Below are 20,613 nucleotides of genomic sequence, written 5' to 3' on the forward strand. Positions count from 1 at the left end.
TGGATTTCACCCCATGGGATGGCTGCCAAAGATACAATTTTCCCAGCTCTGTTTGTGCTGGGAGCCTGGGCAGGAGCTGGGATGGCTGTGGCAGCAGAAACATGAGACATAGACCTGGGGCCAACTTGACTCAGTCAATATCTTTCTGCTCAGCATCTCAGAAAATGTTTCCTGTGCTAATCTTTTTGGACGGTAATGAGGGAAGGAAGGATATTTTTAAGAGAGTAACTTATCAATATGAAACAGATGCCCAAGTGTGTTCTGGATTGGAGAGTTTATACCAGAACTTTCAAAATGGATTTTCTTTTCTTTTCCTGGCTCTGTATAGTTGTGGGAAGATGACACCAAGGCATTATGGATTTTGGATATTGAAAGGGCAATCTACCATTGAATGTGTGGCTTTGGAGAGCAGTAAGTAATTTTCCTGGGTTCACTGACTTTTAGGAACTTGAAAAATGCTTTTAGAACTGCCATCTGAGGAAGATGGTGTCTTTACAGACAAAAAGACATTTTGCAATCCCTCTCTCCCTGCTCTACCCGCATGAAATGTTTTTGTGGTCTTCAGCATTTTTTCTCTTCTTTATTTTATCAAGCAAATAGAATAAAATAACAACTCACACATAAAGAAGAAAGAAAGAAGTTGTCCAAAATATCAGTGCTCAATTACAGAAAATGTTTTAATTTTCATGTTTTTCATATAGACTCTGTCTTCATACCAATACTATATAGCGTTAACCAAGATGTGGATAGAATTATGTTTTCCATTTTATGCCAAAATTGATGTTATGTGTATTTTCCACCATGAATAATTTTCATAAGTCATCATATTTGTGGCTATCTTCTTTTGGTTAATGTGTTACATCTTAAGACTTGTTCTATTGTTTGATGCTTATTTAGAGAGTTTCCAAGTTTTTCTGCTATTAAAACAACGGAGACGAGTGAGGTAACATGTGATTTTTTTCCTTCTTCTAAAAGCAGCACAGCATAGAGATGATCCCTTGCCTAAAGAAATTTATATTTTAGTGGAGCTAGATAGGAAATAAAACAAGTGGGTAACAGTTGCCATAGCAGCTGAGTACAGTGAGGAAATGACAACGGTGAATTCCTCATAGCTCAGAAGTTTTTTTCAATATATGAAAGAAGCAATGCTGTTACACAGTCTTGAGAATGTGTAGATTATAACCAAGTGTGTGAAAGCAGAAGAAATTACAGTCAAAGGGAAGCAGGTGCAAAGGCATGGAGGTCTGGTAAGTCCTGGGAACTGCTGGTCAAGAGAACCAACTGGAAGTCAGTGTGGAGGAAGCTCAGCTTTAAGGCTAAGATGGGGCAGATAATGAAGGGCCTTGGGTGCCCAGTTTAGGAACTAGATTTTGTCATGGAGGCAACCATTGTGTCATTGAAGGGTTTGAAGCAAATGTGAGATGCAATGCCATTTCTACTTTAGAAAAATCTTTTGTCAGCCTTAAGGAGGAGAGATTTGAGAGTGACTGATTACTGGAGGTAGAGAAACCTGCACTTATGATGATAGTTCAGGGAGGAAGTGAAAGGAACTTTGGCCATATTGAGTTTTACATGTTGACAGACTCAGGAGAGAACTAAAGACTTTAAAGTAAATTATATATATGGTATTTAAAATATTTGAATGGATGGCATCACCAAGGGTGATTATATAGAATGAGAGAGGGCCAAAAACAGAGGGTTGAGAAATAAGGCAGGAGGAGAAGGAAGATGCAGACAGGGGAAAATATAAAGGCAAAGGACAACCAGTGCTCTTCAAGGTTGAAGAGTCAAAATATTTATTGGATAAGTGCATTTAGGTGTAAATGTATATATATATAAATATATATATACCTAAATGTGTGTGTATATATATATATATTCTTGAATTTTGTCCATTGATTTCTCTCTGGATTAAAACTCTCATTACTAATCCATGTGAATTTTCCATTATCATGTAGATATTATCTCTTTGTAAAAGTTGTATTTGACATTTATTCTTCCTAGTGCATTTTTCTATTTTTAAGTTTTCAATTATATCTATCATGAGTTCAACAATTTTTTAAAAACAATTGAATTTTGATGCTTTTCCCTTCTGTTTTTTTCTTTTGAATTGAATTCCAGGCAGATTTATTAAGATGGGTTAAAGGGATGAGGGCAAGAGGTAGGGAGTCCAGTTAGGAAGCTATTATGATGCAGGGATGATATCCTGAGGGCCTAGGAAAATGGAAGGAGCAGTAGGGGGAAAAGAGGAATTAGATGCATGAGTTATTACACAGGTAAAATTTATATGTCTTCATAACTAGCTGTAAATATCAGGTAAGGATATTTGGCAGATTAAGTATTAGACAATGGGGGAAAGGGAAAAACAGAATTTTAAGTTTTTACCATATTTTAGGAAATTTCTAGATGTTTTCATTTCTAGGTGTTCAATCATTCAAAAATATTTATTGAGGGGCGCCTGGGTGGCTCAATCATTGGGCGTCTGCCTTCGGCTCAGGGCGTGATCCTGGCGTTCTGGGATCGAGCCCCACGTCAGGCTCCTCCACTGGAAGCCTGCTTCTTCCTCTCCCACTCCCCCTGCTAGTGTTCCCTCTCTCGCTGGCTGTCTCTATCTCTGTCAAATAAATAAAAATCTTAAAAAAAAAACCCAAACAAACAAACCAAAAAAAAAAATATTTATTGAGCACCTACTATGAGCCCACAGTGTCCTCTGTGTTTGGGAAATATTTGTGAACAAAGCAAAGATTCCTGCCCTGTATAGTTTATATTTTAGGATTGAATACAGATGATAAACAAGAAAAAGAAATAACAATAGCACATAAGTAAAATATATAGTACATTAGAAGTGAATGTGATTGACATTCTGTTTGCTTCTCTAAATTTATTTCATCTTTTCCTCTTCCTTCCCAGAGATCTGAGAGTCTGACTTTTACAGATGAATCAAAGACTCTGTTGTCTTCTGGCCTCCAGTGAAGTTCACCCAATAAGAAGAAATGAAAAGAGATCAGAGACTGGTAAGAGCATGAAAGTTTTTCTGTCTTCCTACTGGTCTAAGTGTTGATAATGGCTGGGCTTTCTAGCAACTGACTCAACCTCTGTAGAACTCCTATAGGTTTCTCAGGGTCAAGAAAACTGCTGCTCCCTCCCTTGCCCTTTTAGCCTAGAGTGGTGCCAGAATCCTGATGCTCTAGCTCCAGTATGCTTCACCATTTATTAATTTTCCTTTTATTTGCCTAGTGACACCTCCAGTCTCCTTCATTTGATCATACTATTGGCTTTCTACCAACCTTTGCCGGTGTTAACTGATAAAGGTTAAAAAAAATAAAGCATGGTAACGGAGATCAATATTGTCAGAAGTGAGAGGATAATTTGCAGTATTAAATAGGATGGTTGAGTTTTATTAAAAATGAGACATTTAAGCAAAAACTGGAAGGACATGAAGGCATTATTGAAGCGGATATCTGGGATAAGATCATTTCAGGCTTACTACAGGTAATGTTCTAAGAATGGTGTGTCCTGTTATGTTTAAGAAAACAAAAAGTATGACTGGAACACAGTGAATAAATTGGCTTATAGTAGTAGACTATCAAAGACCATACAGAAACTAGAAGCCAGTGTAAAAAATATGGCTTTGTTCTGAAACAAGGAGTCACTGCACAGCATTGAACAGAGGAGTGCCATGATCTGACATATTTTAATAGGATAGTTTTGCATACTAAGTTAAGAATAGCTGTAGGTAGGGAGAGGGGATTGCAGATTGGATTTGATCACAGTAGTCTTCTTGGAAGATGATAGTGACTTTGAACCCTGATGATATCAGAGAGGATGGTGCAAAATGGTCAGAACCTGGATATACTTTGGCGTATGAGAGAACAAGAGGGGTTAAAGATGACTCCAAATTTTGTGTCTTAGCTTACTGGAAAGTGAACTTGTACCACTTTGGATGGAATGAGAGGGAAGATTATTTCAGTTTTGGACATGCAGAATTTGAGATGTGTATTTGCTATCTCCAATTGGAAATCTCAAGTAGGCTGACAGATATATGACCTGGAATAATACATTGGGAGTCATTATGTAGATCTGCACTGTCCAACACAACAGCTTCTCGCCATGTGCACTGGGATATTTAAAGTGCTCAAGCAGCCTCACGAGGTCAGTGGTTATTGTATTGGATAATACACATATAGAATATTTCCACCATGAAAGAAAGTTCTGTTGGATAGTGCTGATCTAGGTGGTATTTCAAGTAATTACATTGGATGAAATCACCAAGGGAATAATAAGAGAAGAAAAGACTGAACTCTGGGGCAATCCAATATTAAGGAATTGGAGAGAGGAGATAGAAACGATAAAGATATGAAAAGGAATGGACAATGAAGTATAAGGCAAACCAAAAGTATCTGACGAAAGTTATCGTTTCATCCTCATGACAAAATTAAGAGGCTTTAATTATTTTCGGCAATATTTAGGTGAGGAACCGAGGTTCAGAGAGTAAAAGCCTTTACGTGCCTTTTATCACACAGCTGGTATTGGAAGATTGGGGATTTGAGACAAGAAAGTGTGGAAATCCGGGGGCGCCTGGGTGGCACAGCGGTTAAGCGTCTGCCTTCGGCTCAGGGCGTGATCCCGGCATTGTGGGATCGAGCCCCATCAGGCTCCTCTGCTATGAGTCTGCTTCTTTCTCTCCCACTCCCCCTGCTTGTGTTCCCTCTCTTACCGGCTGTCTCTATCCCTGTTGAATAAATAAATAAAATCTTTAAAAAAAAAAAAAAAGAAAGTGTGGAAATCCTTATTTGGGAGGGATCCAGTTGGCTGTGGATGTGATGATGGTGATTTCTCTTCAACCTTGACAGCTGATGTGTCCTTAGCAATAACATCTATTTTAGTGAATTCAAGGATTTGATTCAGGTCTCAAAGATTCATCCAATCATGCAGGATGTAATATATTGACAAAAACAGCCTCTGATTATGACCAAGTTTCCATTGTGACCTGTAATGCTTACTAAAAATAGTGTTTGCTTTTCTATTTCCAGTTTTATTGAGATACAATTGTTATATAGCATTGCATTCGTTTTAGGTGTAAATCATAATGATTTGACATATGTATATATTGTGAAGTGATCACTACAAGTTAGTTAACATCTATCACCTTATATAGTTATATTTTTTCTTGTGATGAGAATTTTTATTTTATTTATTTATTTTTTTAAAGACAAAATTTTTTTAAGGAGTTTTTATTTATTTGACAGAGATAGAGACAGCCAGCGAGAGAGGGGACACAAGCAGGGGGAGTGGGGGAGGAAGAAGCAGGCTTCCAGCGGAGGAGCCCGGAATGCCAGGATCGTGCCCTGAGCCGAAGGCAGACGCTTAATGACTGAGCCACCCAGGCGCCCCATGATGAGAATTTTTAAAATGTACTCTTAGTAACTTTGAAATCTATAGTACAGTATTATTAACTCTGGTCACAATCCTGTACATTCCATCCTCAGAACGTATTCATCTTGTAACCAGAGGTTTGTACCTTTTGATTACATTCACCCATTCCCCCTCCGAACAACTCCAGCCCCCTGCCACTGGCAACTACCAATCTGTTTTCTCTATCTATTTGCAGTTTCCTGATGATGAGTGATGTTGTGCATTTTTACATGTACCTGTTGGCCATTTGTATGTCTTCTTTGGAAGGATGTCTACTCAATTCCTCTGCCATTTTTTAAAAAAAGATGTATTTATTTATTTATTTTAGCGAGAGAGAGCGAGAGGGTGAGGGGCAGAGGAAGAGAATCTCAGGCAGACTCCCCACTAAACACGGAGCCCAACGTGGGGCTCCATCCCACTACCCTGACATCATGACCTGAGCTGAAACCAAGAGCCAGACGCTCAACCAACTGAGCCACACAGGCGTCCCTGTTTCTTTCTTTTTGAATGCAAACTACAGACAGATGCTGATTGATATCTACAGTGTAAAAATGGAATAAAAGTGATGTAAAATTCCATTAGATTAAATAAAGAATATTGGCTTTCACGAAAAACTTTGGCATTTACGTTAAGGTAAAACGAAAACTATATGAACAAAGAAAAATATCATTTTATGGCAATTTCTTACTAAAAATTCACATGCAGCCTAATTTTCCCTTTTATCAGATTTGAAAAGCTGCAAGGTGAAAACCAATCTATTCCTACTTTGGTTTACTGTAATGGGCATATTGCTGATTATAAATTGTGAATTTTCTATTAAATATCTTATCTGCCTTGCTGTATTGCACACTCATTACTCATTGTTTTTGTTTACTGTCTTATTTTCTAGAGATGAAGGGCAAGAAGAAATGCCAGCAAATCAAAATATTGAAAGGTCAAGTTTTCACACACACATTATTTCACTTTTCAGAATGCATTAGCCATTGTAACTCTGGTATCTCTTCCAACTTTCAGATATCAAACTGATCTTGTGCCATTTTCTCTCCTGGAGGCAATTTTTGAGATCATAAAAGTGTGCAAGGGACATGAGAATGGGGCCTAGATGATTTGGCATTGACAGAATTTTCAGGTCATGGATACTGAGAAAGAACAAAAGCTGTGGTTTCACTGGCTGTTTGTTTTTGTAACACTTCAAGTATTAAAGCAGCAACATAAATTCTGGGTTGGTTTTGTTCTCTGTTGAAGTTTTGCTCTAGGGACTGAAGAATCTCTTTGTACAGCTGTGTAAATACTATGTTGCCATTTGGCACAAACGGGAGGTTGGTTTGAGAAACCTGCATTTGTTAAGAGTGGAATAAGCACAGGAACTAGAACGGGTGTGGGTTAGAAAGGAAGAGATAAGCAGGAGCTCCCCAGTCTGGGATTATTCTGTATAATTTGCAGTCATTTGCTGCTATTGTCTGCCCAGCATATTTTTATTTGGGTACTTGCTCTTTTTCTACCTAACAGTTTTGGTTAAGCTGTCAAGCATAGTACCCTGTCTTCTGTCCAACAGAGTATATAGTAGTAGTCCAACAATTGTAAAATGACAGGCAATAAGACAAAATGGGTGAATTTGTCTATACAAAATGTTTTTAAATGCATGAAAAAATTGTAAACCAAATCAAAGGCATTTGATAAGCTTGGAGAAAATATTTTTAATATATATTGCATATAAAGGATTACTATCCCTAATACATAATAAACTCTTAAAATTAGAGGGAAAATTTTAAAAAATTTAGTAGGAATTGGAAGAAGACATACATAGATCATTCACAATAAAAAGAGCCCTTAAACATGAAAAGGGTTTCAGTTTCTCCACATGCTTATTAATACTTGCTGTCTTTTGTTGTTTTAGTTATAGCCGTCCTAACTGGTATGAGATGATATCTCATTGTGGTTTTGATTTGTCTTTCCCTGGTGATTAGTAATGTTGAACATCCTTTCATATATCTATTGGTCATTTCTGTGTCCTTTTTTGGAGAAGTGTCTATTTAAGGCCTTTGTTTATTTGTTTTTGTTTGTTTTGCTGTTGAGTTACAGCAGTGAACCTGGAGGAGGTTATGCTAAGTGAAATAAAACAGTCACAATAGGACAAATACTGCATAATTCCACTTACATGAGGTGCGTAAAATAGTTAAACTTATAGAAGCAGAGTATAAAACAATGGTTATCAGGGGCCAAGGGGAGGGAAAAATAAGCAGTTCTTCAATTGTTATAAAGTTTCAGACATGCAAGATGAATTAGTTTTAGAGACCTGCTGTAGAGAATGACACCCATAGTCAACAAAACTGTGGTATGCACTTAAAAACTTAAGAGGGTCCTTATTATATTGAGTAGTCTTGGCACAACACAAAATACAACACAAAACAACAAAACAAAATACCCAAAGGGGTACAAAGAAACTTTTGGACATGGCTATTACCTTGGTTGTGGTGATGGTTTCATGGTTACATGTGTATGTCCAAATTCATCAAATTGTATACATTAAATATGTGCAGGGTTTTTTTTTTGTATCTCAATTATACTCAGTAAAGTTGTTTAAAACAATACAATAAAACAAAACAAAAATATAAAAAGGCATTCAACTTCAGGCATAATTAGAAAAATTAAAATAAAAATTACACAGATACCATTTACCACTTTCTGTAATTGGTGAAAATTAAAAAGTATGACTTGATATGTTGGCAAGGCTGAAAAACAACCAGAATTGTCATATATTGCGGGTGGAAATGCAAATATATATAACTCTATTGGATGGGAGTTTGGCAATATCTAACAAAGCTACATGCCTATTTGCCTCTTGACTCAATAATCCCACTTATAGGATTTACCTGAAGATACACCTCGAATAATATAAAGATATAAATGCACAAGTTTATTCAATATTGTTTGGAATTGCAAACTATAGGACTTGAACTAAATGACTATACATAGGAAATTGGTTAAACGAACTATGATATTTAGACACAACGAGGCATAATGCGCCTGTAAAAAAATGAAATAGATCTTTAAAACTGATATATAGCAACTTCCAGAATATATTATCAAGTTTTTAAAAAGCAAAAAAAAAGAAAAAAATCCAGCATATATTATTAAGTGAAAATCAGTATTTATACAAATGAATATGCTATCATTCATGTAAGAAAAAAGGGAAAATAAAAAAAATGCACATGTGTTTGTTTATTTGAGGAAGAAGAAACATGGAAGATATAAAGCAAAAACTAAAGCTAAAAACCTTATATTATAGGAAATAAGTGATAGTGGAGTGGACAATTGGAATAGGGTAGAAGGGGTGAGGGTAACACTTCTCTGAATATACCTTTCCATTTAGTTTTGACTTTCAGAAACACACAATGCTTCTTATACTCAAAGATAGATTATTAATATTAACATGGATACAAGATAGCCAACATGGAAAACAAATAGAAACAAATGAACCTAAATATGTATTACAATAAATAGCATAACCACAGTGAGGGGGAGAAGGGGAAGAAGAGAATTAACCTAAGAAATTTTGAAAAAACAGAATTTTTACTATATTCTGAGGCTAAAGATAAAAAGAATTAAACACACATGTTGAACTCGAGTTAGTAGATGAGGTTTTCACAGGTGTATAGATTAGCAATTCTGAAGCTATTTTGTGTGTATTCCAGATTAAGCAAATAAGTAAATACACTGCACCACGACAGCGAGACTTTTTCACTGTCCAAAAGAGGAGTTACAATAAAGGAAAGGTGCAATGCTAGAATAAATCTTGTTGTTGTCAGAGCCCTTCAGTGGAAGACCACCAAGAACACAGCTGTAGTTGACAAGTTGGTTTTGTTATTCATTGCAGTGAAGGGAGAACGCACACCGGAGGGAACCAAGAAGTGTTTCAGAGAATTTTTAAAGAGAACCAATCATAAGATTTTGGCTTTTTTGGGGAGTGAACTGAATGAAAGTCTAAGGAAGTGGGGGTTCCCTCTAGGTTGAATGCTGTCAGAGAGTGGGGCAATTCAGTCTTTGGATATCTCAATAATTGTATTTATAAGGAAGGTGGGAATAATACTATAACCAGAAAAGAAGTAGCAACCATCTATTTCAGCCTGGAGAGAGGGATATTTGATATTTGGTGGGTGGCACAGTGACCTTGTTTTTGTCTGTGTTAAAAAAAAATTATGAAGTAGTCTTGTTTTCTCTTACTTTATCAGTTACCTGTTTCGATGTTGATATTCTGTATGTATATTCAAAAGAATAATATGACCTAGCTGTGAGTGCTGGGCCCTTTTTAGTAGATTAGAACTGGAGGAATTGGCATGAACTCATGATTCATTGCACATCAATATATATTTCTTAGCTCTGTCAGTGAAAGCATCTAGAAGCAATAACACACCAATATGAATGAGCACATCTCTCAACCACATCTCAGTTGCTAAACATTGGTCTCCAACAAAAGAGACAAGAACTCCTTGGAGAACTAGCTGGTTCTGTGGCTGAAGCAAAGAAATTACATGATGAAACCAGAATATATTGTGGTGCCAGAAAGTAAGGAAGTGTTTAGAAAATGATTGGGACATATCAAAAAGACACAAAAGCCAACTTCGAAGGGATTAACAGTGGCCAAATCAGTGGCAATGTAAGCAAAAAATGAATAATGTTAGCGAAGGTATTTTAATCCATATGGTAAAACAAGAAAGTATGAATACTTACGGATAGAAACAAATAATTGAATAAATAAATCAAGAGAGAAGAGAAACTTCTTTACACAATCTAGTCTAAAATAATAAATGTAGAAAGAATGATAGCAGAAATATTACAAAAGGATTGTTTCAGATAAGAATCATCAATAAATGCTAAAATTAGTAATGAGAAATAGGGTATTTACAGTCTCAAAGTATCTCCCCATAAGATATAATGGGAAAAGTGTAGCTTTATAGTGGAGAACCATGGAAGACTATACCAGGGAAGAATACAATAATACGACACACTGAAAAGGACACATGTCACTTCAAAGTGTATAAACTCAGTTCAATAATGAGGAAATAGTAGACACATCCAAATTGAAGAACATTCTACAAAATAATTGGTTAGTACTCTTTGAATATGTCAAGTTCATGAAAGACAAAGGAAGAATGAAGAACTTGTCCAGATTAAAGTAGACCAAGAAGATTAGATGACTAAATGCATGCCTTCCTGGATTATTTTGGAGGATAAAAAGGATACTAGTTATCAATTAGCAAAATAATAGTATTTTCTCAGTATATTTTTGATTATTAATATTTTAAAAAATATTTCATTTATTTATTTGACAGAAAAAGAGAGCACAAGTGGGGTGGGGGGGGAGAAGGACAGAGGCAGAGGGAGAAACAGGCTCCCCCCTGAGCAGGGAGCCTGATGCGGGACTCGATCCCAGGACCCTGGGATCATGGCCTGAACCAAAGGCAGATGCTGGACTAATTGAGCCACCCAGGTGCCCCAAGGTCTAATTAATTTAATAAGCTTTTTAGTCTCCATAATAAATCATGTAAAAGTTTGTTATATATATAATTTCTAATAATATATGCTACATAACATTTCAGTTTAAACATCAGTAATGCTTTTGAGTATAAGCTATTGTGAAACTGGAAAAAGTCAACACCCATCAGACTCTAAGTGTTGACAATCTTTTTTCTTTATATAGAAGCTATATTCCTATATTAGAAATAGATGACACCGTTTTCCAGTCTGAAATTATAAGCCGGTATACCGCCAGACATTTCTCAATGGATAAACTGAAAGGTAACCACATTTGTACAACTTTATGTGCTATAAGCTTGACAGATTTGAGTGGACTGTTTTGTTTTCTAAGAAATGATTGTACTCTTATCTTTAAGATACACAGCTCTTTAAACTGTTTTTTAAAGGATTTGCACTGGAACAGCAACTGCATCTGTAAAATGTATAGGGAGCAAGGCCAGGTTTGTTTAATATCTTATATGCTCTTCAGCTACTTAGAAAGGCAGAGAATGTATTTTTCCATGTGTCTTTTGGCTTATGAATGTCTCACCATTGTGACTTTATATATGGCCGTTTATAAACATTTTCGTGTGTGTATGTGGATGTGTATATTTAAGACAGCACAGATATTTGCGTGTTGCTACAGAAACATAATGTTGAATGCTGTCTTACATTATTAGCCGTTAGCCTCTGCATTTGCATTCTTATTTTCACAGCTGAACTTGTGATGGAGAAGAGTTGCATGAGGCTGGAGGGACATGATGCATCCTTGTGCAAAATGAAGAAATGGTAAAATTGCAAAGGTTTAAATTGATGTTCACAACACTTAATTCTTTCGACTCTAAATCAGAGTCATAAATTTCTTATTACTTCAAGAGTTTGAGAAGGTTCAATATGCCTTTTTTTCCCCCCTCCCCGTGTATAGTGTGGTCTTGACATTAGCTGAAAAATAAACCAAAATTAGCTAAGGGAAAACATAGCTGTTGTCTTCTTTGTCAAAGTGTCCTTACATCCTCTCTCCAAGAGGGTATGAAACCTAATTCCTTTGTACGAAGCAAATCACCACACTGAAAAATAAAACATCCAGTCAGCGTATGACACCTAATAGCCCGGTGATAGGCTGCAAAGGGAATTTTATAGACTTGAAATTTCTTCCCATTCCGAAGAATGTATTTAAGAAAGGAGCCTTCCGTGCAGTTGCAGAGATAAGATCAAAACCACCTCCAGGCCTCCTGAAAGTTTTAGTGACCTGAGAATTTTTCTTAGCTTTTCTGGTGGTGGTCGTGTTTCAGCAACACGATGCTTGGAAGCTTCACTGACCCAGAGACCTAGGAGTCCAGATTCAGGGATTACATTTTCATTTTTATTAAAAGTACTCTATTTTTTTCAGAGTCTATCTGAATCTCTGTGTGGTGGATGATCTCAGCAGATTGAAGCTTTCTGGAAGGGTTTCTCTGAGGAAGAGGGTTGAGATGTCTATTTTCACCACAATCAGTGTTTACAGGATGTTGATTTTCTTCCGAAGCCTTAACAGGCATCTCTACTTAACTTAGCATGGAGAAAATACCACCACCTCATCCCTAGTGCAGAAATTAATTTCATATGGGAAAACTTTCTCTTCTATAATGAGAAAAGAGAATTAAACATAAATATCTCTGGGACAGGGACCATTTTGATTCAAATTCATGCCAAGATAGAAAAGGTCTTTTCCCAAGAGCAGTTTCTGATGGATGGAAGAAGAGTAAAGAGAAGAGGACACTTGATGGAAGAAGGACAAAATGTCATAAAATTGGGAGAAATAGAGAGAAATGGGCTGAGAGGCTGGAGCGCTCACAAGACAGCTTTGATGAAAATTTGATATATGGGTAGCCTGGCCTTTGCACACTGCTTACCCTTAAAGCTGGTTATCAGCTTTGTGGCTGTATCCATGGCTGTTTTTTTTTTTTTTAAATATTAGCCTTATAGATGGTTTGGAGTAGTTGTAAAATAGTGTTAGATTGGGTTGACTATGGTAGAGTTTCACCCCCCCCCATAGAAACTGGACACATTTCCTTTTTTTTTTAAAGATTTTACTTATTTATTTGACAGAGAGACAGCCAGGGAGAGAGGGAACACAAGCAGGGGGAGTGGGAGAGGAAGAAGCAGGGAGCCCGATGCAGGGCTCGATCCCAGGACCCTACGATCACGCCCTGAGCCGAAGGCAGACGCTTAAGGACTGAGTCACCCAGGTACTCCTGGACACATTTTTTAATAATTGTGCTTGAAGACACAATTCTTCTAAGTACTTCTTTCTGCTTGAATTTGCCCTTCATTAGACAATAACACATACAATGCTTAGAAAATTCATGTTTCAGCTGACATGACAATTGACTAATTATACTTAAAGATGGGGATCATGATTCTTTTATTTATTTATTTATTTTTTTATTTTTTATTTTATTTATTCGACAGAGATAGAGACAGCCAGCGAGAGAGGGAACACAAGCAGGGGAGTGGGAGAGGAAGAAGCAGGCTCACAGCGGAAGAGACTGATGTGGGGCTCGATCCCAGATCGCTGAGATCACTCCCTGAGCCGAAGGCAGATGCTTAACCGCTGTGCCACCCAGGCGCCCCCATGATTCTTTTAGACTGCTGAGTGCTACTTGGAAAGAATGGAAAATTCCAGGAATCAATTAATGTGTATAAGAAACATAAGAGTAAAAAAGTATTTTTGAATTGTTACATAAAATACAATGGGCTTAGTCCTATTGGTGAGCAAGTCTTTATTCACAGTGTCATTTAAATGTGATGATTAACCTTACATCACTTACAATTCTCCTCTCTTAGAGACTTTTTTACAATTAAGCAGTCAAGTGACTTTTCCTTTTAGGGGACTAGAAATCATGGAGCCTTGAGCCTGTGCTAGAGTTTCTCACCAGCTTCCCTTGAAGGAACCTTCACCTCAACAGAGCAACTGCTACTGTCTGTATGGAGCCATTCTCTGTGAATTTGTACACATTTTAAAGTGCACAAGGCACTGCTTACTGATCAGCTTTGTCCACTTTCCTAGGAGTCCTTAGCAGGCTGCTTAAGATGCTGATAATGGAAGGAAATCATTCCACAATTTTTTTGAGCGTTCACTATTTTTTTTTTAAGATTTTATTTATTTATCTGAGAGAAAGAGAGAGAGAGACAGCGAGAGACAGCACAAGCGGGGACGAGGGACAGAGGGAGAGGGAGAAGCAGGCTCCCTGCTGAGCAGGGAGTCCCATGTGGGGCTCCATCCCAGGACCCCTGGATCATGACCTGAGCCAAAGGCAGACGCTTAACCAACTGAGCCACCCATGTGCCCCTGAGCATCCGTTATTTTTAAGGCACTACACTAGATGTCCAAAAATAGAATATCCTTGTTTTCTGAAAGTTGGGAGGGAAGGTTAAAGTATTCATAAATAAATTGGATATACAAGCTTAACACGACACAGAAAGACCAGGTATTTACTGAGCACCTACTATGTACTATACATTCTGCTATGTGCTGTGTGTGATAAAAAGGAGTAGAGTCCACGACCTAACCAGAAAGATGATGCATGCATACATGAAACACAGACTGGTATGAATCAAAATAAGTGAGCAGAATCTAATGAGAGGACCTCAGAGAGCTTGATGTATGGGAAGTATTTAACAAATATTTAGTGATTGTTTATAGATGACTAGGGGTAATCAAGGACTATGAAGTGTTTTGGCTGGTGCTTTAAGAAAGATAGTCTGGTAGAGTAGGAAAGGAGGAAATACTCTAAGTAGGGCAGGGATATGAGCAAAGGTAAGGAATTGGCTATATATTGGCATGACTACAAAGGAGAGGTTAAGGGAAAAAATATGAGTTGAGGGCATGAATGAGACTTAAAAGTCAGATAACATGTTCACGGTTGTTCATCTAAAAATAAATGGGGCTGGGATTTGAACCTGGGAAATCTGACCCTGACTCCCCAGGGTAGGAGGCAAGATTGCACACATCAGGATTGTAGTAGCCTTGGATTTGGGCACAATGCTTTGACTTTCATTTTGAGATACCAGGGGATTCATTGAGTATTATTTTCTTATATTTCTGCTATGGATATTAACAGCTACTTTAATATTGGAACAGAAAACTCCAAATGGAGAGAACTCTGTTTTCTGAAATAAGGTCTTATATGTGAACCCAGGTATTGGAAAGAAAATTTTTAACTTTTGAAATTCTAATACTCTGATATATGATAATATATAATTCTACACTGTTAACTTGGTTTCTGCTGAAGACTCTACAGGTTTATAAAAGGAATGTTTTCAAGCTGAGATATAACTTGTTTGAGATTCTTAATATGTGAAAAAGTTATTTCTAGATTTTTAGATTTTTAAATAAACCTAATAAGTGAGTGTTAGGGATTGATTTGTGCCCCCTCCCGCCCCCCCTTCATATATGGAAGCCCTAACTCCCAATAGGATGTATTTGGACTTAGGGTCTTTAAGGAGGCAAAAAATCTGAATGAGGTCTTAAGGATGGGGCCCTAATTCGATAGGATTTGGTGTCCTTATAAGAGCCTACTCCCTCTCAGTTCTTGCACGTGGGAGAAAGGGAAAGTGAGAAGGTGGCTGTCTGCAAGCCAGGAAGAGCACTCTCACCAGAAACCAGCCCTGATGTTGTCTTGGTCTTGGACTTGTGACCTCCAGACCTGCAAGAAAATAAATGTCTGATATTTCTGCTACTCAGGCTGCAGGATTATATTATGGCAGTCCTTATTTGATTACGGCAGTGAGTATTTGTGTGGGGAAAAATGGAGGAAGAAAACAGAATCCTACCTCTGAAATTAATAAAGAGAAACTGAGGGGATATATAGTATACCTAGAAATATGTTATCGCCTAAGGAGGCATTGTGAGGCCTTAACATGGAAAGCACATCTTCATAGGCTGTCTAGATTGACATACTATGAAATATCAGGAAGTAAGTGAGTGGGCCTTCTTGGAAAGAGAACCCAGCATGAAAATTATGGATGGTGTCACAGGGGTTACATATGTTTAAAAATAAATGTATTTGGTGCCAATGAGAAATACTGAAAACTATTGGCCATTTTTTTTCACTCCGCTGTAGTTTATTAACACAAGCTTTAATTAACTCCGTTGACAGTATTATTTTTCTCTTGCAGCAGCTGACTAAAAATCTAGGGCAAATTCTAGCAATAATTGTGTTGAATCTCTTCAGGGAAAAAGTGAGAGCAATAATTCTTATTAAACTTTCCAATGGTTTGCGTTAGCAGATTTTTTTTTTCTAAGACTGAATATTTCCACTTTTTGTTCATTTGAAAGCAAGCAAACTAGAGTTGTCTGAACTGGAAGAAAAGTTTCACTTTTCACAGGGAGAACTTAAAAAGATAGAAATTCTTCTGAAGAAGATGCAAATTTTTTGGTATCTGTGTATCGAAGTTTACTCAGTAGTTCCGTGTTGGACAATGTGGCATCTTTTCTGTTCCTGTGTTCAGAAATACTGAAACTGTGCCTCAGCACTGCAATGAGGACATGGTAACTTCTGCTTTTCCATATTTTTCAAAAACTCTGGGAAAAAAATCAAGGCCATGCCCATATTTAATAAAAGGCTTTTAAAATTCTTTCCAGATTCACATAAACCCATCTCAATACCTGGATTCTCTTGCAAAGATATTGAGAATTGAACTTTTGGCTCTATGATATATATGATACATAAATTTACACAAATTTATAGATATATACAGTATTGATGATGAAAGTGTTATGAGAAGACTGATGAATGTTTTCCAGATAGACCTCCTGCAGAGGGGGCATTTAATATGGCTTTCTAAGGATGAATAGGATTTCCAACAGGTACTTTTGGGAACAGGAATATTTTCAACGCACAACTGATGAAATGAACAAAAGAGCAAAGTGAAGGCTATGTGGTGGGATGTCTGCAGGGGAAATCATGGAATTGGTTGTGCAGGAATTTAGCAAAGGGTGTGTTCTGAGTGAAGAAAATGGAAATGGGCTTGGAACTAGTGAAAGATGAAGAGGCCTTACTTTTGGAAATTCATTCTCTAAGGCAGCAATTTCCAAGCAAACTCCAAGGAAGTTTGCTTCCCAGTCCTCATTTTCAGAGATTCTGATTTTTCTGTATGGGATAGAGCCTAGAATTTTTCTCCTAACAATGACAGATTCAGGTGATGTAGCTGGTCTCCATACAACTTTTTAAGAACACTGATTTAGGTCTTGTAATACACTGTCACGTACCTGTAGTTTCTACTAAATACAAATGTATGGAAAAATGACAATAAATAGTCTACCTCCACCACTGCCCAATATTATTGCCAAATAATATTCACTCATTTATGTGTATAACAGTTTCTGTCCAGGAGCTAGAGCTATATTAGGGGACAAAACAAAGTGCCTGTAAGCACAGAGCTAGTGTTCTAGTTGGAAGTGAGGTTGAGACCATATTGTACTTTGTATTTTCACTGTAAAAAAATAAGAAAAAGAATAGGGGACATATTGTGTGAAGGGGTTTTATCATAGCAGTAATCAGGAAGAAGTTCTCTGATAATGTGATATTTGAGCAGAGTCCTGAAGGACTTGGGGAGGGAGTCTATTTGAGGAAGTACACTTCAGGCCAAATTCCCTGAGGTGGAATTTGTGGAGGAAGAGCAAGAGCCCAGTGTGGCAAAAGAAGAAGGAAGAGGAGAGGAGCTACAACAAAGCAGTTTAAAGAGGAAGGTGTCATATTTTATGACATGGTAAGGCATTTGCTTGTATTATTAGAATGGGAAGAGGATTTTGAGCACATGGTTTGTACATATACATTATCACTCAGGCTGCTCTGGAAAGAAGGGACTGTTGAGAAAAGCGTTGAGAGGTGAGAGGTGATGGTGGCCTACACCAGGCTGGACAAGTATAGGATGGCTATGGTGATACTTACCCCATTATATGATGTACATCTTCGAAGATGTTTGAAGAATTCTATGGTGTTTTCCAATACCAACAACCAATTCTCTGATTCTGAGGACATGAACCAGATGCCCTAGAGTTCAGTTCAATTCTGGCACTAACTATTCAGAGTTTTAGTGTCAGACACCACAAGTTTAAGGACTCAGTCCCACAAGACTACCCTCACTTCAAATGTCAATCACAAGTATTAGGTCCTCAGGTTCCCACACTCTGTCCAACTTGGCTGTAAATTGGGGGTTCTCATAACCCCCGTCAGGTTCAATAATTTTCTAGAATGGTTCACAGAACTCAGAAAAACAGTTTACTTATTATTACTGGTTTATTAGAAGGGACATAACTTTGAAACAGCCAAATGGCAGGGATGCATAGGGCAAAGTATGGGAAGAGTGTACAAAGCTTCCATGACTTCTCCTTTCCATGCTTCCTTCCTAGCATCTGGATGTTTCACCAACCTGGAAGTTCTGTGTACTTTATCATTTAGGGTTTTTTTTTTTTTTATATTTGTATTTTTTAAATTTTAATTTCAGTATAGTTAACATATGCTGTTTAGAGTTTCTTATGGAGCTTCTATTATATAGGCATGACTGGTTAAATTACTGGCCATCAATCTCCAGCCCCCTATCCCTCCCCAGAAGTCTGAGGGTAGGGCTGAAAGTTATAATCCTCTAAACACATGATTGGGTTTGCTGGCAACCATCCCCTTTCTAAAGCTGTCTGGAGGGGGCTACCAAGAGTTACCTCATTAACTGGTTGAAAGGGGCTTGTTATGAATAACAAAAGATGTTCTTATCACCCCTATCATTCAGTAAATTCCAAGAATTTTAGAAACTCTGTCAGGAACTGGGGACAAAGACCAAATATGCATTTACTACAAGTACAAATAATTCTTAGATTTTTGTGTTAGCTACAGGTCAGCCAGCTTTAGGGATACATTTCTTTAAGTATTACTTTTGACACCCACAAACCATGCTTAATTGATGCCTACGTATCAAAGAAAAGGAAAGCTTTTAACGTTCCTATAAAAGGATATTTATTACTTCTATAATTTAAAATAATGGGAAATATCCATCAGGAAATATATTTATCCTAAATCCTTCTTGCTGAAATGCAGTCTATTTGCTTTCTCTAGTACCATATGCTTGTTTAACAGCATATAATGAAATAGCTTCAAAATTATGTTAAGATTTCAGCCCTTTAAATTAGCTAGTTCTCTTTATGGAATTAATGTCAGTGCCAATTAAATTAGAGAAGATGTCTCAAAATTATGAAGGTCAAAAATCACCAAAGGAAATGAAGATAGCCAATAACATTGATAAAACATGAAGGGTGGTTTGATTTAACTATACATGAATGGCCATTGAAAATTAGTGCTTTTCAATAATGGCATGGGAAATTAACTTATTTGTGTGTTGTTAAATTCTTTCCACAAATGAGAGAACTGGCATATATTTTAGTTGTAGAGATAGGTAAGTTTTTCTTTTAAGACTGAGGGAATGTATAGAAATAAAGGCAATCATATACTTCTAAATAAAGAGTACTTTAAATACTTATAATAAAGGAATGCATTTGCCAATGATAATGATTTTAGTCATTTTGAGAAACTATGATACAGTGTTCACCACGTTGACAATGAAACATCCAGCTGGGCATTATCTATATCCACTAATACGCTGCAAAGATTTAATGTGACACTTGTAGAACATTTAAGAAGTTATGAAAGAAAAAAGTGAGAAGGTTTTGAAGTGAGGCAAAATAGCAATGAATAGTCTCTTCCTCAGGGTAATAAATCCGAAAGAGAAGAACTTAACGAGACGTGGATGCACTGATAGGTTTCAGTAGCCGGAGCCGCCGGGCGGAGCAGGGGAGATGGCATGGCTAGAGGGGCCGTTCCCCCTGGAAGCCCGTGGCTGACAATGCCCAGCCGAGAGCTGGCGGGGGCAGCTTCCGGTCCAGCTCTCCTACTTCCAGTTGGGGTGCTGAGTGTGTAGAAGTTGAGCCCAGCTGATCAGAAAGGTCGCGGAAGAGCCGCTCGCCCTCTTCGCCAATGTGCTGTGCTTGCTGTTCCAGCTTGTCTTCTCTATCACTAAGCCGTGTCGGCCGGGCTGGCCAAAGAAGCAAGAGAGAAAGCGGCGCTTTTGCCACAGCTGGCAGGGATCCGGGACATAGTCAGAGGCTGATATTTGGGTATGTCTGACTGAGAGCATGAGGGGCTTCACACTTCACATCACCCTTTCTACCAATTACAACATACAAGGCAACTACACCTGGATTTTCCCGAGCAATTTATTTCCTCAAAGAAGTTGCCACTGAGTAGGGCCAACTATAGAGGCTGCTTTCTTTTCTGCTCCCCCCCCCATATAAAAGTATAGATTTATATTTTTTTGTGCGTAAAAAGTACCTATAATTCTTAATCTATTTAATATGAAGTAAAAGCTTCGCTATAAGAAGCGCAATAAAGGGTGAATATAGTTGAGAGGTCAGGGTCTGGAGTCGGCTGGGGTTTTAATCGTAGTTCTACAGTTTATTAACTGTAACTTTAGGGAGTGTTCCGGACTGAATGTTTGTGTCCTCTCAAAATACGTGTGTTAAAGCCTTAATTCCCCGTGTGGCTGTATTTGAAGATGGGACCTTTAAGGAAATTACTAAATTTAAATGAAGTCGTATGGTGAGGCTCTGACCCAACAGGATTAGTGTCCATATGTCCAGAGAGTTTCCTT

General features: G+C 37.5%; 1 long non-coding RNA gene across 3 annotated transcripts in view; it reads left to right on the plus strand.

Annotated features, from left to right (window-relative positions):
• The first annotated feature begins 267 nt into the window (after positions 1–267).
• The window catches only part of LOC117801779, a 325,078-nt gene continuing 304,732 nt past the window's right edge, over positions 268–20,613 (plus strand). Inside the window, exons 1-4 of one of the 3 annotated variants that reach the window (XR_004624497.1) lie at positions 268–411; positions 2,911–3,014; positions 11,117–11,214; positions 11,649–11,844. This is a non-coding gene — a long non-coding RNA (uncharacterized LOC117801779). Of the gene's footprint in view, positions 412–2,910; positions 3,015–4,523; positions 4,649–11,116; positions 11,215–11,648; positions 11,845–20,613 lie in introns of those variants that run through there. The other 2 variants (XR_004624495.1, XR_004624496.1) reach the window with 2 other exon arrangements.

This window comes from Ailuropoda melanoleuca, chromosome 4 (genome assembly GCF_002007445.2).
Source record: "Ailuropoda melanoleuca isolate Jingjing chromosome 4, ASM200744v2, whole genome shotgun sequence".
NCBI lineage: Eukaryota > Metazoa > Chordata > Mammalia > Carnivora > Ursidae > Ailuropoda > Ailuropoda melanoleuca.